Genomic DNA, 17,453 nt, shown 5'->3' on the forward strand with positions numbered 1-17,453 from the left:
CATAGAAAGGCCTGTCCTATCATACCTGGGTATACTTTTCCTCTCACTACCATTTTATTACTATAGATTGTCTTCAAATTTTTGATCAATGAGTGAAAAATGAATCTTTGAAAGGGATGAATTTATTTTTTCTCTTCTTTCTCCTTAAGTAGAGAAACATTTGCTAACTAATTTTTTATAACAATTTGTCATGTAAAATTGATGAAAGTAGTGTTCTGGTTAGAGATGCATGTATGTATAAGTCTGTATGTGTGTATCACCTGTGTGGTCTATAAGTCCATGTGCACATGTAACTGTACATGAGTGTGCTTTGTCTCTCTCTGTGTGTAATGTATTAGCTAAGTGTGAGTATGTATATATGTGTGTGTGAATGTATGTTTGGGTGTGTACATACATTTTTGTGGTTTGTGTGTCAGTGTGTTTATTATGTATCTGTATAACTATATCTGTGCCTGTGTCTCTATTCTGTGTGTGACATTGTGGCTTAGTTTGTATATGTGTAGTACATGTGAGTTTGTATGTTTGTGTGTTTTGTGTTTGTATGTGTGTCTGTATGCTGTAGTGCTGAGATTTGGATGTGACTTGAGAGTGTTCTCCAAGGGTTCGGGTGCTGGAAGCTTGGTCTCCATTATGGTGACTTTGAGAGATGGTAGAACCCTTAAGAAGTGGGGTCTTGTGGGAAATGATTAGGTCACGGGTATTGTTGCCCTTAGGAGCCGTTGATGATGGTCTCCTTGAGTGAGTTAGATCTCATGAGGGCGGGTTGTTATAAAGCAATGCAACTCCACACACTAGTTGCCTTCTACGCGAGTTGTTGCCCTTTCCACTTCTCTTCCATGTTGTAACATAGCTGGGACTTCATAAAGTACTCAGTCTCAGGTATTTTGTTATAGTAACAGAAAAACTAATGTACTACATGTATATGTGCCTACATGTGTGTGCAAATATGTATATATGCCTGTGCTTATATATGTGCATCTGTGGGTATGCTTGTATGGATTTGTGTATATGTGTCTATGTATTTGAATAGGGCTGGTGGGAAGGGCAAAGCTATACTATGCTATTCTGTGCTTTGTGCAAATTAGAGAAAGTTGCCCTCTCTGGTAGGGCAGGAGTGTCAAAAGCATAGGAGCTGGCCAGCAGAGTAGTAATGGGATTTCAGTCCCACTGGTTCCCCCATCTGGCCTTGGAGCAGAGAACAACTTTGTAGGGGAAAGGCATATTTTGGAAGGCCCAAATGTCTATTTGGGCTGTGCATGCCCTTCCTGTAGAATCCAGTCTGAAGACTGCCATTTGGAAGTGACATGATTCCACAGTGTTTCATGATCGTCATCAGATATCTGAAGTCCATGTGCTGCTTGGGCTCCAGAAGTCTCCTTTTTGACTCAGTCTTGAAGGCATTGAGCATGCTTTCCCAGCAGACCTTCTCGTCTGTGCCTTTTCACAAGTCCCAGTTAGAGACTGCCTTGTCATCCTGACATGGTCTTGGACTCACTTCTGCCACCTGTTGCCTCATTACGAAAAAACACATGTTGGGGTTTAGGGCAGCATGTCCTTGTCATGGCTCATCACAAAGTTTGCACTTTTATTAAAATGACTCATGGTCAAGAGGTTGTGGGATTGTGATCAGGTGGCATGGGGGGTGGCGGATACAAATGGCAAATAACTAGTTTTGATGGTTCCAAGGGAAGAGTGGGAGAGCAGTTTAGACCTAGAAGAGAAATGGGTGCTGCAGGTTGAAGCCAGTGGGATTAGCAGGATTTACACTCATTTGAAGCCTTCACATCCAATACAAGCCACCCACCTCAGCAGCTCAGCAGAAACTCCCTCTTCAGCAGTTTAACTTGTAGTGTCTTGTGATAGATGACCTTGGGCAAGTTGCTCAACCTTTGGAAGTCTCTGTTTCTTTAGTAATGATCCCTACCCACTCATGTGGGTGGTTGGGAGAGATAGCCCAGACACTGTACATGAAGGTCCAGAGTATAGAGCTTAGCAAGTGTTAATTCAGTTTTTCTTTCCCTTTCCCACTTAATATATATTTTTTTGAGTGGAGAGATGAAGGTAGTCATGCAGGTAGACAGAGGGCAAGTAATAAATGGCAGGCAAGTAATAAAGCAAGCTGAAACATTTCCCCAATTTTGGAAATGAACTAATGGTAACCTTAGAGATGGAGGGTGTGAAAATTAGTGATAAAATGTGGTTCAGGGTCATCAAAGTGGGGGCTCAGTCAGCTCTTCTAGTCAGTGGTTTCCCCTTCTTGATCATCTGCTTGGTCTCCAGTAAACTATTTTAGTTATTTTCCTCCAGGTATGATAGTGTAGATTTAGGAGAGATGGGGGAGAGGGAGGTGTGTGTGTGCATGCATTGGCACCCATTCCTGCCAGAGAATCAATTTAAGGGGAAACTGAGGGGAATCTAAATTGTGGAAGAAAGAAAAAAAGAAAGATCAAAGAAAACAAATCTGAATAGTAATGAGGGACCAAGTAAGGGCCCTACCTAAATAAGGGTTGTCACCAGTTATGTACCTGCCATTACAGAGCACTCTGCTCATTGCTGAGATTACAAAGTAGAAGTCAGGGCTTTTGCCTTCAGAAACTTCTGATCTAGGAAATGGAATTGGGTAGAAGACAAAGAAGTACTGAGCACTTACTGCCTGTTTAGCATTGGTACAAATGTTTAAAGTACGATGTTCAGAGACAAGTACTATTTTTCTCTAAGGTGAAACTAAACTTCAAATAAGTTTGGAAATGTCTCCAGATCAAATGAGCAATCAACTGGGAGAAAAAAAACAAGGCATGTCTGGCTGTAATGACCTTGTGCTGCCTGAAGGACTTTGAATAAGGCTACCTACCGGGTCAAGCATGTCAAAGGGAAAATTCACTTGACAAAGATCCTCAGTTCAGTTCCAGAGGAGCAATTTTTGATTATTATTGCAAGAATATAGAAGAAAAGAGATTTTTCTGAGGACTCAAATGGAAGGAGAATTTCACACAGGATGTAGATCCTCAACTTGATGACAATGGTAGAATAGAAATCCAAAAGGAGAAGAATGAAGGACATGGCAGGCTAAGGGAGGCATAGAGTGTGCCAGGGTGGGAGCCCTCACCTCTAGGTGTGTATTATGCAGTGTGGAGTCCTGCAAGAAATACAGTCTACAGTCTGCTCCAAACTTGCTAGTGGTATGACCCTAAGCCCATTACTGACTTTCTTTAAGCCTCAGCTTCCCTATCTGTACAATAGCTGTGATAAAAACAGCATGGATGAAATCAAAATCAATGTATTTACAGAATCTGTTTTCTCAGAATCACTGATTCTTAATGTCTGCTCTTTTGTGAAAACAGGGCCAATGTCTATTCATCTCAGCACTGTCTCTCTGATGCTTAGAAAAGTCGGCATTCAGCAACTCTTTGTCAACTGAATGAAAACATAAATGTATGAATGAATAAGTGAAGCACAAACAAATAAATACTGATACCTATTTCTTGCCATGACTCTAAGAATCTCTGGGAAAATGTTTCTTTTCTGCAGTGAGGAGGCAGGTTGCTGATATAGGAGGAAAGTTTCAGAGAATGCACCTGGCTTCCACAGCTCACTATGGAGAGCACCAGGTCTCATCTCTGCCTCCCGAAGCTGCACAGAACCATCTATGAGCAGGAAGGAAATTACACAAACCTCCAGTTCAGCTGGTTCCGGGTTTTCACAACCTAGCTTCTTCTGTCTTGCTTAATTCGGACATATTGCTTTGCTGGTGTGACTCATGGTGTGCTTAGTGCACAATGACACTGCATGATCCCCATGCTGCCCAACAATGACCCTGAGTGATGTCTAGACTTTTCAATAATCAAGTCTTATAATCAAATGCAATACAGTAACCCTTTAGGTAGATTTGGGGAGGAGGAAAAGGGGTAAGTCACAAGGCATTTGCTATGTTTTATGAGAGGGGTAAGGACAGAGAACTGGAGGATACAGAGGATGATATATGGCCCAGCCTAACATCAAACAATGTACATATGATTGAATAGCATTTATAACTTTTCAAAATGTGATTACATATATCATCTTTTCTTAGTTCCCTGGAAAGGAGAGAAGTACAGATAACATTTGCATTATTATTTGTACTTATTGTATATGAAGAGAGAGACTGGGGCCATTGGAGGTGGTGGTCCAGGATATTGATCTGATTTCAGTGGCTGTCTTACTCCTTTCTGTGCTGCACTAGAGTACTGGACAATGGGTAACTTATAATGAACAGAAATTCATTTCTCACTGTTTTGAAGGCAGGGACATCCAATATTAACGCAATAACATCTGGCAAGGGCTTCTTGCTCCTTCATCCCATGCTGAAAGGAGAGAGGGTGAGAGAAGACAAAGGGTAAGGCTTGCCTCATAACAAACCATTACTGAGACTACAACATTAATTTATTCATGAGGGCAGAATTCTCATGGCCTACTTACTAAATAGGTCCTACCTACCAACACTGTTGCATTGGGTATTAAGTTTCAAAAACATGCTTTTGGGGGACATTCAAATCATAGCAGTGGCAGACATGAGCTCACAGCTCAGACCTCATGATTATCTGCTAGGTATTTCTTCCAAATCACACTGTCATTCACCTTTATGTTAGGCAACAGTGTGAGTGTGCCTGCAATGTCACAATAGCGCCACTTTCTGAAATGTGTTCCCAGTGCACTTTTTTGTTGAAATATTAGAACAGAATAATCCAGGACTGGTAGACTAAGGTCCGTATGTCTCATCAGTCCATTGCCTGCTTTTGTAAATAAAGCTTTATTGAAACTTAGTTTTTCCTATTCATTATTTTCTATGGCTGCTTTTATACCACAATGGAGAGTTGAGTAAGTGCAATGGAAACTGGCTTACAAAGTCTAAAATATTTACTATCTATCTGGTCCTTTACAGAAAGTTTGCCACCTGCTGGAGTAGGTGAATGGAATAGAGGTAACTGGAAAAAATTGATTGATTCATTTTTTTTACATAAATGAAGTATAATTTCTCATTCTTCTGACTATACATGATGTAGAATCATACTAGTCCTATAGTCATGTATATGCATAGAGTAATAATGCCTGATTCATTCTACTATCCTTCCTACCCTCATTCCCACTCCCTCCCTTCACTTCCCTCTACCTAATCCAAAGTAACTCTATTCTTCCATAGCACCGCCCCCTTATTGTAATTAGCATCTGCTTATCAGAAAAAACATTTGGCATTTGGTTTTCTGGATTAGCTTGTTTCACTTAGCGATATATTCTCCAGCTCCATCCATTTACCAGCAAATGCCATAATTTCATTCTTCTTTAAAGCCGAGTAATATTAGATTGTGTGTATATACCAAATTTTCTTTAACCATTCAACTGTTGAAGGACACCTATGTTGGTTCCATAGTTGAGCTATTGTGAGTTGAACTGTTATATACATTGATGTGGCTGCATCATTGTAGTTACTGATTTTAAGTCCTTTGGATATAAACTGAGGAATGGGATAGCTGGGTCAAATGGTGGTTCTATTCCAAGTTTTCTGAGGAATCTCCATACTTCTTTCCACAATGGTTGCACCAGTTTGCATTCCCACCAACAATGTGTGAGTGTGCCTTTTCCCTCAACCTTGTCAACATTTATTGTTGCTTGTATTCTTCATAATTGCCATTCTAACAGGAGTGAGATGAAATCTTAGAGTAGTTCTGATTTGCATTTCTTTAATTGCTAGAGAAATTGAACATTTGTTCAAATATTTGTTGATTGATTGTATTTAATATTTTGTGAAGAGTCTGTTAAGTTCCTTAGCCCATTTATTCTCTGGGTTATTTATTTTATTTTTTATTTATTTTATTTTTTTTGTGTGTGTGTGTGTTAAATTTTTTGAGTTCTTTATATATCTTAGAGATTAATGCCCTATCTGAGTTGAATGTGGTAAAGATTTTCTCCCATTCTCTCTTCATGTTATTGTTTCCTTTGTTGAGAAGAAGTTTCTTTGTTTGAATCCATCCCATTTATTGATCCTTGATTTTACTTCTTGTGCTTCAAGAGTAACCAAATACTAGGCCAACATGGTGAAGTTAGGCCTACTTTTTCTTTTGTTATGCGCAAGGTCTCTGGTCTAGTGCTTAAGTCTTTGATCCACTTTGAGTTGAGTTTTATGCAGGGTGAGAGATAGAGGTTTAATTTCATTTTGTTACATGTGGATTTTCAATTTTCCCAGAATCATTTGTTGAATAGGCTATCCTTTTTCCAGTGAATGTTTTTGGTGCCTTTGTCTAGCATGAGATAACTGTATTTATGTGTGTTTGTGTCTTCTATTCTGTATCATCGGTCTACATGTTTGTTTCAGTGCCAATACCATGTCTTTTTTTGTCACTATGGCTCTGTAGTATAGTTATTTTTTTAAATTTTTATTTATATATGACAGTGGAATATATTACAATTCATATTATACATATATAGCACAATTTTTCATATCTCTGGTTGTATACACAGTATATTCACACCAATTCGTGTCTTCATACCTATACTTTGGATAATAATGATCATCACATTCCACCATCATTAATAACCCCATGCCTCCTTCCTTCCCCTCCAACCCCTCTTCTCTATCTAGAGTTCATCTATTCCTCTATGTTCCCTCTCTCTACCCCTCTATGAATCAGCCTCCTTATATCAGAGAAAACATTCAACATTTGGTTTTTTGGGATTGGCTAACTTCATTTAGCATGATATTCTCCAACTCCATCCATTTACCTGCAAATGCCATGATTTTATTCTCTTTTATTGCCATGTATATATGCCACATTTTAAAAAATCCATTCATTTATTGAAGGGCATCTAGGTAACTCAACTCAAAATGGATCAAGAACTTAGGAATATAACCGGAGACCCTGCATCTAATAGAAGAAAAAGTAGGCCCTTAGCTCCATCATGTGGGATTAGGCCCCAACTTCCTTAATAAGACTTCTGTGGCAAAAGAATTAAAATCAGGAATCAACAAATAGGATGGATTCAAACTAAAAAGTTTTTTTCTCAGCAAAAGAAACAATCTGTGGGTGAATAGAAGGACTATATCTTGGGAGCAAATCTTTACCCCTCACAAAGATAGAGCACTAATCTCTAGGGTATATAAAGAACTCAAAAAGCTAAAAACCAAAACAACAAATAACCCAAGGACCTGAAGAGACACTTCTTAGAAAATGATGTACAATCAATCAATAAATACATGAAAAAAATGTTCATCATCACTAGCAATTAGAGAAATGCAAATCAAAAACATTCTAAGATTTCATCTCACTCCAGTCAGAATGGCAGCTATTATGCATACAAACAACAATAAGTATTGGTGACCACATGGGGGAAAAGGTACACTCAGACACTGCTGGTGGGACTGCAAATTGGTGCAGCCAATATGAAAGCAGTATGGAGATTTCTTGGAAAATTGAGAAAGGAACCACCATTTGACCCAGCTACCCCTCTCCTCAATCTATTCCCAAAGGACTTAAAAACAGCATACTACAGGGACACAGCCACATCAATTTATATAGCAGCACAATTAACAATAGCTAATCTGTAGTATAGTTTAAGGTATGGTATTGTGATGCCTCCTGCTTCACTCTTCTTGCTAAGGATTTCTTTGCCTATTCTGGGTTGCTTATTTTTCCAAATGGATTTCATGATTGCTTTTTCTAGTTCTTTGAAGAATGTCATTGGGATTTCAATAGGAATTGCATTAATTCTGTATAATACTTTTGGTAGTATGGCCATTTTGACAATATTAATTCTGCTTATCCAGGAGGATGGGAAGTTTTCCATCTTCTGAGGTCTTCTTTGATTTCTTTCTTTACTGGTCTATAATTTTCACTGTAGAGGTCCTTCACCTTTTTGTTAGATTGATTCCCATTCACTCATTCTGAATAGACAGTCTATCAGAAATAAAATGTGAACTGGCTTTAGACCCAAGTTAGAATTTCATCTTGGCCACTTAGCTGGATGATCTTGAGCAGGTTATTTATACTTTTTGGGCTTGTTTCTGCAAGTATCACTTTATAAGGTTGCTGTAAGTGTTAGAAGAGGCAAGGAACATAAATCAGTTATGCATAGGTTTGGTCCTACATGATAGAAAACACAATATAAAAGTGTCTTACAGAGGAAAAAAAATATTTCTTTGATGCAGAGGTCTGGAAATGGGCAGTTGGGTATTGGGTCTGGTTTGGTGCTGCATGGCATTAGGAAATCAAGTCCTCTCATCTGGTTGTCATGTGTGGCTTTTATTCCTGAAGTCCTTTCATGGTCCACAATGATCGCTAGAGCCCTAGCAATTATGCTTTTGTTGGTATTGATAGTATGATAATAAGAGAAAAGAACTAAAAATTCAGATACATAAAGGCCTAAAAACAGAGCTATCCATAGAGGCCAGACAGTAAATCTGTGCTGATTCAAGTCTATCCAAGATGAGATCCCCTGCCATAGACCATGAGGCAACCAGCATATTCCATTCTTGGGACATACTAAGGAAGAGCTGGAAGCATATCTTATATTCAGCATCAAACACTTGCAAAATGTTTTCATATCTATTATTCATTTGTTCTCCACAATGCTTTGGAAAAACTTTTAATATTATTCTGATAGTACACACAAATCGAACCGTGCTGAGTAGCAGTTCCCAGAGTCTCCATCTAGTTCTTTGGATAGCTGTTGGAAATGAAAGGTGAACAATCATGGTAGGAAATAAAGAAAATGATCCCAAACCAAAATTTCTAAAAGAAATGAAATGCAAAGATAGTGAGCTAATCCCTTGGCTTTAGCCATGTCACTTACTGGAAAAGTAAGGTGTGTGAGTATTAAATAAGGTCGGTGTGTCTGGTACCCTCCAGACTGTAAATCCCTCAAAAGTAGGGACCCATCCATCTTTTAGATTCACAGAATGTCATCCCTACTTCAGAGGGTGAGCCCCAGGATAAGATAAGTAAATTCCTCTAAAGCATCAGGAACAAGAGCTGGCACAAAGTCAGCATTGAAGAATTGTAAGCATTCAGCCGTTTTCACTATTATTTACACCAGCCTACACAACAGACCTGATGCTCCATCAAGGTCCTGGGCTCCTAAGGAGCTGAGTTTTTAGGAAACACATTTGACACACCCATCACCGGCTGCGGAGAGTTTGCCTGGGTGCATTCCGCAAGAGGAACTCCCAGACAGAGACGCTGGCAGCCCGAGCTGACCCAGGGCCTCTTGGTGCCTTTAAAACAAGGGAACGCTAGAAGAGCCAGGACTAGGCTGTGGTGCTGTCACCGTCTGGCTGCTGGGTTGGGCTAGCCCGGCGAGTCAATCCTAGGGGCTGGGAGGCGGGGCCGGCAGACCCTGACCAATCCCAGCAAGATTCAAAGGGCCAATGGGGGTGCGTCTTACAGGGGCCGCGACCGGCGGGGGCAGGGGCGGGGCCGGAGCCGGTGCGGGGCGGGGCTGCAGCCCGTGCGGGGACAGCCCTGGCAGAGTTCGGTGCTGCTCGGCGCGGCAGTGCGCAGGCCCCACTAGGTAGAATGTAATTTCAGATTGGACAAGTAAGTGACCCCCCCCCCCTCCTCAGTTCCACGTGGGCACCAGGGGCTTTTGCAAGCGCGCAGGCTGTCAGCGCGCACGTCCAGGAAGACGGTTCCCCAACCTGTCAGTGCACCGGGTGGGTGCTTCCCTCCAGTACATCCCTTGGTGCTTGCCTCCTTTGTCCACCTCTTCCGGCCACCTAAGGCTCATCCCATCCAGACCATTGGCTCTGAAAGACGCTGTAGAATTCGTTGTGTCCTCTCCTGGATGAGGCGTCTGGCCACTCAGGGGAAGGGTCGGCCTTAGCTGCATCACCGAGGCTACCCTGGAGATGACAGGAACCCAGGGTCCTTCCTCTCTGATCACTGTCCAGTGAATCGTGTTCAGTTACTCTCTTTCCCCTACAACCCCCAGTTTTAGGGTTTTTGGAATTTTCTAACTCAAGTTTGGCCACCTAGTAATTTTTAAGGCCAGTGCTGTTTGTAGCTTTGGAGCTTCCAGCTGCTGGTGAAACTGTTTGAGGTGTACTTAGTTTTAGGTAGGATAATGATGTTGGGTACAGATCTGGGACGGAAAGGCTTAGGGGGGACCTTTTCATTTTCATTAATTTCCTTCTGTTTAAGGAATGACATTATGCATAATAGCGAATTTCCCCATTCGTTGGCTCTTTTCCATGAAAGCACTTCTTAGGTTTTCACACTCATTTCTTCCCTAAATGAAAGGGTCAGTCATGACCAAGATATGATAGGGCAGTCATCTTAGGTTAAGTTTTAAAGTGTGAGTTTGGAAGGCTTGAAGTGATTGTGCTTTTGAATTGCAAATCAGTAAGAAAGAAGAAACATCTTCTCTTAGTTTGTGGATGGATTTAAATGGGAGGTTTTGCTTTGTTTTGTTTTTGCTTGCTTTTCTCCTTTTTCCTATCCACTAAGTATTATGTCCCAATATCTTCTTAAAGATATTAGCAGTCTTCCAGTCAGATGACTGCTGCTTTCTGCCTTTTGGAAGTCTCTTGTTGATGTGGTCTTCATGCCTAGTTCTTGACCTGAAGGCCACTGGCCCGGGTGTTGGAGGGCCTAGCTGAAGAGAGCACCCTATTTGGAGGCTCACAAGGAGGAGGATTTGGGGGACAGAACAGTGAGAGTGAGAATGACTTGAAGATTGATTTTGAGGGGGAGGTGGTTGGGAGCCTCCCTGGATGGATTTGGAAGTCAAAATGTGTATTGGGAGAAGGAATAAGCTAGAGGGTGGGGCTCTGTGTGTTTCTGGATAAAGTTAAGAAATTTACTGGGAGGAGACCCGGCCTACTTCCAAGCTGTGTTAATTTTGCTGTGGGCCCTGTGTTTTTCCTGGAATTTGGTTCCCTTTCCCTAACTTTTTACTTAATTTAAATCACACTGAATTAACAGCTGATTTTTAAAAACAATTTGCAGTAACGGGTCTTGCCCTTAAACTCCCTGTCAGAGGAGTTCTAACCCCTCCCCCCAAGGGATTTGAAATCATTGCTTTGCTAGAATTTAACAAAAGAGATCCCTAACCACTCACCTGCCCACCTTTTTATGATAGAGGACACCAGCATTAACCTAGGTATTAGAGGAACTTATTCAATTTAATTCTTTCATGTGTTCCCTCCTCTTGTGGCACAAATTCTGGACCTGGCACTGTGGCATGCTCTGGGGAAGTAAAGATGAATAAAATTCAGTTTCTGCTTTCAAGCTTTAATCCAATATGGCACAGAGTTGATTAGTACAGTTGGGCAGGAAAGGGTGAAGTAGGAACTCTTGGAGGGCTCAAGGGTCAGATTAGGAAAGATCTGATGAATCATCTTAAGGGAGTTTGAAATATATTTGCAGGACAATCAGTGACACACTCAGATTTATGTTTTAGAAAGCTAGTTCTGGCTGCAGAGTAGAGAATGAATTATAGTGGTGAGGACTGGAGAGAGGATACTGTAGTACAGGTGAGAGATGTATTAGGATATGAGTTATGGGAATGGAGAAAGTTAGGAAGTCAGAAAGTTTGGGAATTAATGTCTGATTGAATTTAAAAGATGAAGAAGGATTGTTATTAGTCAAGGTACCACCAGCAAGAGAAAAGACATTCTCAACTATATTTTGTAACAGCTTTATTGAGGAATAATTAACATACAATCACAAAAAGTATCTAATTTGAGAAGTTTTGTTATAGGTATTTATCTATGAGACCATCATCACAATCAACCTAAAGAACAAATCTAATACACCCAAATATTTATTTTGCCCTTTGTTATCCCTTTCCATATAATTTTTGGATTAGGTTTATATTAAATCATATTAAAAATGAGATGTTTTCTTTTAATTGAATTTTTGTAGGTCTTTATGTATTCTTATTTTAAGTTCTTTATCATGTATATGATTTGCAAATAATTTCTCCCTTTTTGATGTTTATCTTTGCATTCTTATAACAGTGTCTTTTTTGAGAGCAGAAGTTTTTTTTTTTAAATTTTAAATTAGAAATTGAACCCAGGGGTACTTAACCACTGAGCCACATCCCCCTTTTTAATTTTTTTGAGACAGGGTCTCACTAAGTTTCTTAGGGCCTTGATAAGTTGCTGAGGCTGGCCTGGAACTTGCAATCCTCCTGCCTCAGCCTCCCAAGTAAACTCTGCTGGGGTTACCAGGCATGTATCAGCATACCATGGGAGCAGAGTTTTTAATTGGTATGAAGTCTAATTTATCAATTTGGAATTTTGGTGAAGTTTTATCAGTTTAATTTCCTATGGATCATGCTTTTGGTGTTGTATATAAGAAATGTTTGCCTAACCTGAGGTTTCAGTTATTTTCTTCTGTTTTTGGTTTTATATTAAATCTGTGATTCATTTTAAGTTAATTTTTCTGATTAGCATTAAATATGGAATGAAGTGTTTTGCACATGGATAACAATTATGCCATCATCACTTCTCAAATGCCTACCTTTTTACATTCAGTTGTCTTTGCATTTTTGTTCGAAGATCAATTTAGCATATATATATATATATATATTCACACATATGCATATATATACATATATATTAATACAGGCTTATTTCTGCATGTTTTCTTTGGTTCCATTGATCTCTGTCTATTATAATGTCAAGACCATATAGTCTTCATGGATATAGCTTTGTAGTAAGTATTGAAATTATTCAGTAAATTCTTTAATTTATTTTTTTTCAGTTGATTTGGTTATTCTAGGTCCTTTTATTTTTTAAAAAACACTCATAATAAAAGCCTGTTTATATTTTAATTGAAATTTCATTGAATTTATATTTAATATGAGGTAGAATTTGTCTTAAATATTGAGTCTTCAGACCCATGGACACAATATATCTATTTCTTGAAGTCTTACTTAATTTCTCTTGATAAAGTTTCATAGCTCTAAAGTAGATGAGTCTTGCACATTTTGTCAGATTATCTGTAGGTATTTCATATTTTTAATATATATTATCTCTTAAATTTTCAATTTCCAGTTGTTTGTTGTTACTTGTGTATTGATCATGTATCCTGTAATCTTGTGAAACTACTTATTAGTTCCAATAGCTCTTTTGTAAATACCATCAGATTTTCTCTGTTGGCAATTGTGTCATCTGTAAATAAAAACAGTGTTACTTCCTTCCAATGGGGGTGCTATTTATTTATTTATCTGTCTTGCTATGGGCTCAGGCTTGGACCTGTGCTTTGCATTGAAATGATGAAAGCAGACATTTATTATTGTCCCTTATTTTAGGGAGAGGCATTCATTTTTTTGTCTTTAAGTGTTTTTTTTTTTTTTGTATGATGTTTGTTATATGTTCTTGGTAGTACTTTATCAGGTTTAGGAAGTTTCATTCTATTCCTTTTTTATTAGTTTATTTATTTTAATTAGGTATATATGACAACAGAATGCATTTTGATTCATTGTACACAATTGCAGCCCATCTTTTCATTTCTCTGGTTATATCAGATATAGCATCACACGATATGTGCAGTCATACATGTACTTAAGTTAATGATGTCCATCTCATTCCACCATCTTTCCTGCCCCCCATGCATCCCCCCTTGCCCAATCAAAGTTCCTCCATTTTTCCCATGTTTCCTTCTTCCCCCCATTGATCAGAGAGAACATTGAATCTTTGGTTTTTTGGGATTGGCTTACTTCACTTAGCATGATAGTCTCCAGCTCCATCCATTTACCTGAAAATGCCATAATTTTGTTCTCTTTTAATGCGGAATAATATTCCATTATGTATATATACCACAGTTTCTTTATCCATTCATTTATTGAAGGGCATCTAGGTTGCTTCCCCAGTTTAGCTATTGTGAATTGAGCTGCTATGAACATTGATGTGGTTGCGTTATTATAGTATGTTAGTTTTAAGTCCTTTGGGTATAGTCGGAGGAGTGGGATAGCTGGGTCAAATGGTGGTTCCATTCCAAGTCATTCTATTCTTACATACTGAGAACTGTTTATGGTGAATTGTATTTATTTATTTTTTGAATGTTCAACTAACCCTGAATTTTTTAGATAAAAAAATTTGATCAAATCATATTATCCTTTTACTATATACTTGGATTCAATCTGCTAAGCTTTTAAGAATTTTAACATCTTTGTTAATGGTAAATATCGATTTGTAGTTTTCTTTCCTTGTATTTTCTAAGTTTTGTTCTTTAGGTACTTCTGCTCAGCTTGAGTTGTAAGATATTTCTTCCTCTTTGATTTTCTGGAGAGGCTGAAGTAAATTTGCTATTATTTTTCCTCAAAGGTTCAGTAGAATTCACTAGTAAAACCATCTGAGCCCTGAGGGTTTTTTTGTTTTTTAGGGCGTTGATTTGAGTACAGTCATTTGATTTAGTAGTTACCCAACAGTTCAAGTTATCTGTTTATCCCCCTCTCCCTGGCCTTATTGAGGTATGATAAACAAAAATTGTACATATTCAAGGTATGCAACATGATTTTATATGTGTGTACATTGTGAAATGATTACTATAATCAAGCTAGTGAACATGGTCATCTCACACAGCTCTTCCTTTTTATGATGAAAACACTTAAGATCTACTCTTTAACAAATTTCAAGTTTACAATATCATTATTAACTGTAGCACCATATTATGCACTAGATCTCCAAAAATTATTCATCTTATAACTGAAAATTTATGCTCTTTAATCAACATATCCCCATTTCCCCTACACCCCAGCCCCCAGTAACTACTATTCCACCTTTTGTTTTAATGAGTTGGACATGTTTATGTTCCATATAGAAGAGAGATCATGTGGTTCTGTCATCCTTTAATATCTACAAGATTGCTTCTTGGCCTGCAGGTACCAAAGCCTACAGATGCTCAAGTCCCATACATAAAATGGCATAGTATTGGTGTAACCCATGCATATCCTCCTGTATACTTTAAATCTTCTCTAGATTACTTATAGTACCAAATATCAATGGCAATAGAAATGCTACATAAATAATTGTCATACTGTATTATTTAGGGAATAATGACTAATGTCTGTATATGTTCAGTATACATACTGTTTTTTTCAAATATTTTTGATTTGTGATTGGTTGATTACAATTTGGAAGGCTGACTGTGTTTTTCTGTTTTGCTTATTTCACTTAAAATAATATTCTGGTTCATCCATATTATTGCACATAGCAGGATTTCCTTTTTAAAAATGGGAGTAATATTTTATTGTATGTGTGTACCACATTTTCTTTATTCATCTATCTGTGGACATTAAAGCTATTTTTATATTTTGACTATTGTGGATAATGTTGTATTGAATATGGGAGTGCAAATATCCTTCCAGATTTTGATTATATTTCTTTGGGATGTCTATTCAGAAGTGAGATGGCTAGATCATTTCGTGATTCTACTTTGGATTTTTGAGAAACCTCCATACTGTTTTCCATAATAGCTGTATGAATTTATCTTCCCAAGCACAGTGTAGATAGAAGAGATATTATCTGGTTTCTCTTTTCTCTACATCCTCACCAATGCTTGTTATCTTTTGACTTTTTGCAAGTATTTTTCTCACATCCCCCTTTCATTTTGTGGATTGTTTCCTTTGCTGAATATTTTGCCTGTGTTTCATTCTAGTAATTTTATAGTTTGAGGCCTGATCTTTACTTCTTAAGTCTGTCTTGCTGGCAGTATTTTTTCTTTAGCACTTTGAATATGTCATTCTGCTCTTTATTGATCTACACAGTTTTCTGCTGAGAAATCCACTGATATTCTAACAGAGTTTCATTTTTGTGTGAGAAGTTTCTTTTCTCATGCTACTTTCAGAATTTTCTCTTTGTTTTTGATTATTGATAATCTGATTATGTGTCTATGGGAAGGCTTCTTTGATTTGAATAAGTAAAAGGTCATTGTGAACCTTGAGACTCATATATCTGAATGTCCAAATTTCTCCCAAGATTTGATAAAGTTTCAGCCATTGTTTCCTTCAAGCAGAATTCTCTCTGCACTTTGTTCTCTTTCTGAAACTTCTATAATCTATATATCGCTTATCTGGAATGTGTTCCACAAATCCTGAAAGTTTTCTCCTTTTTTCATTAATTTTTTTCCTTGCTGACTCTATAATTATAAATAATCTGTCTTTGGGTTCACAGACAATTTCTTCTTCATCGAATCTGCTGTTGATGTTTTCTATTACATTCTTCATTTCCAATTTTTTCTTTTTATTTATTTATTTTTGTTGAAATTCTTATTTATGTATTGCTGTTCTGATTATCTGATTCTCGTTTCATAAGGGGGAAGCTTAGGTCATTGATTTGAGATTTTTGTACTGGGAATTGAACCCAGGGTTACTAAACCACTGGGCCACATCCTCATCCCTTTTTTGTATTTTGAGACAGGATCTCTCTGAGTTGCTTAGGGCCTCGATAGGTTGCTGAGGCTGGCTTTGAACTCACAATCCTCCTGCCTCAGCCTCCCCAGCTGCTGGAATTACAGATGTTTGCCTCTGTTCCCGGCTTCTTTTTTAATTCATGCATTTGATACTATAAATTTCTTTCTTTATTTGCACCCCACAACTTTTCATTTTTGTTCAGCTAAAATAACTTAAAAATTTTCTTCTTTGATCCCTGGGTCATTTAGAAGTATTCTAATCAGTTTCCAGATGTTTGAAAATCTTCCATATATTTTCCTGTTATTAATGTACGATTTAATTCCATGTGGTTACAGAACATCCTTTGTATAATTTGAATCCTTTTGATTTTTTGAGAAGTATTTTGTGACTGAATGTATTCTGTCTTAGGAAATGTTCCATGTACATTTGATAAGGATGTTGATAAGGATGTGTATTCTGCTCAGTTTGGGTAGAGTACATTTTTACCTGTCAGATTGTCCAGTTTGACTGACTACTATTGACTATTATATCCTTGTTGATTTTCTATATTTTCTCTGTCAATTTATTATAAATTATTATATTTCATGATACTTATGAATTTATACATTTCTCCTCGCATTCCTATCAGATTTTGCTTTATGTATTCTGATGCTGCGTTAATAGGCACATAAATTGGACTGTTTGGTCCTCTTGGTATAACATTCCCTTTATTGTTTGACAATTCTTGATAATATTCTTTGCTCTGAAATCTATGTAGTCATTGTTCTTAGTAACAGTTTTACTCTAAAACCTACTTCATTTGATGTTGGTTTACCTACTTTGGTTTTATTTTCATTGCTGTTTTATGGTATATCTTTTTCTGTATGTTTTCTTTTGACCTGTTTTTGTATGTGTGCTTGTATTTAAAGTAGGGGTTTTATAGGCAGTACTTAATTAGTTTAAATAACAAACCAAGGACTAATAGTCTCTATCTTTTAATTGGGGTGTTTAACTATATTTATTCAATATAATTATTGATATGATTTTGTTCAAATACACCACCTTGCTGATTTAAGTTTCCTATTTGT

General features: G+C 37.8%; 1 protein-coding gene across 4 annotated transcripts in view; it reads left to right on the forward strand.

Annotated features, from left to right (window-relative positions):
- The first annotated feature begins 9,466 nt into the window (after positions 1-9,466).
- Positions 9,467-17,453, forward strand: part of Fggy (FGGY carbohydrate kinase domain containing) — a 394,333-nt gene continuing 386,346 nt past the window's right edge. For 3 of the 4 annotated variants that reach the window (XM_026382510.2, XM_026382499.2, XM_026382516.2), the window contains exon 1: positions 9,467-9,563. The gene's annotated coding sequence lies outside the window, so the exon portion shown is untranslated. The remainder of the gene's footprint in view (positions 9,564-17,453) is intronic. The other variant, XM_077790973.1, reaches the window with a different exon arrangement.

The sequence above is a fragment of the Urocitellus parryii genome, chromosome 11 (assembly GCF_045843805.1).
Source record: "Urocitellus parryii isolate mUroPar1 chromosome 11, mUroPar1.hap1, whole genome shotgun sequence".
Lineage (NCBI taxonomy): Eukaryota > Metazoa > Chordata > Mammalia > Rodentia > Sciuridae > Urocitellus > Urocitellus parryii.